The sequence below is a fragment of the Tupaia chinensis genome, unplaced genomic scaffold, assembly GCF_000334495.1.
Source record: "Tupaia chinensis unplaced genomic scaffold, TupChi_1.0 Scaffold143921_1, whole genome shotgun sequence".
Classification (NCBI taxonomy): domain Eukaryota; kingdom Metazoa; phylum Chordata; class Mammalia; order Scandentia; family Tupaiidae; genus Tupaia; species Tupaia belangeri.
In genome coordinates, this window is record NW_006203772.1 from 614,359 (window position 1) to 615,423 (window position 1,065).

General features: G+C 49.8%; 1 pseudogene; it reads left to right on the forward strand.

The window, feature by feature from the left end:
* Window positions 1–809: 809 nt before the first annotated feature.
* LOC102476031 (adrenodoxin, mitochondrial pseudogene) overlaps window positions 810–1,065 on the forward strand; it is a 933-nt pseudogene continuing 677 nt past the window's right edge.

The window sequence follows — 1,065 nt, forward strand, 5'->3', positions numbered from 1 at the left end:
ACAGTCACCCATGTGGGATCCACTTGCCTCGACCACTACACCACCGACTGGCCCCCTTCGAGACTTTCCAGGCTCTGCCTGTCTTGTCTGTTTTTCGCTGCTCTTCCGGGCCCCTCAAGTTGTCCCCCCTAACTCATCACGGTCACCAACACAGAGGCTAACCCGGATCATCTGGTAGTCGGGCCCTATTGCAGCCACCCAGGTCTGCCTTTCCTGAAGGTCAATGGGAAGCAGTGCAAAGAGGAGAGCTTCCGTGTAGGAGTCTGGATTCAAGTCCTAGTTCTAGCTCAAACACTGACCTCGGGCAAGTCTCTTCACTTCCATGTGCCTCACATGTTTCTTCTTCTTTTTTTAAATTTTACTCATTGTCATCATTATTTTTTTGAAGTTGACCAAAGAGAGACAGAGAAGGAAAGTGAGAAAGTAAGCTCCCAGTTCTGGGACTCGACCCATGGTCAGCCATGTGAGGGTCTAGCCACCTTAACCACCAGGCCACCTGCAGGCTGCAAGTGTTTCCCCCCATGGTCAGCCATGTGAGGGTCTAGCCACCTTAACCACCATGCCACCTGCAGGCTGCAAGTGTTTCCTCATTTTATGAAACAGGACAATAGCTGGGGCTGTCAGGTTGCGTGATGGTTAAGGGCGATGGACTCCCACATGGCTGACTGTGGTTCAAGTCCCAGACATGGCAGTTTGCTTTGTCACTTTCTTTCTCTCTCTCTCTCTCTCCCTGTCCCTCTCTGGTCAAATTAAAATGAATTAAAAAAATAAAGTTAATAAAAATAATTCTTTTAAAAAATTATTTACTTGGGGGACCAGCAGTTTGCATAATGGCTATGTTGTTGGACTCCCACAGTTGACCGCAGTTCGAGTCCCGGACCCGGTGGCTTAAACTCATGCTGGGCGTCTGTGCCTGCGTGCCCAAGATCCCGAGAGGAGAATGGAGGAGAAGGGACTGCGGCGTGGCCATTCCCCCAGGGGGTGATTTCTCTCTTTCTGTCTCTCTGTCTCTCTCTGTCTTTCTGGCGAGTGCAAGTGCCCTATAGCAAAAACCTCTAAAAAATT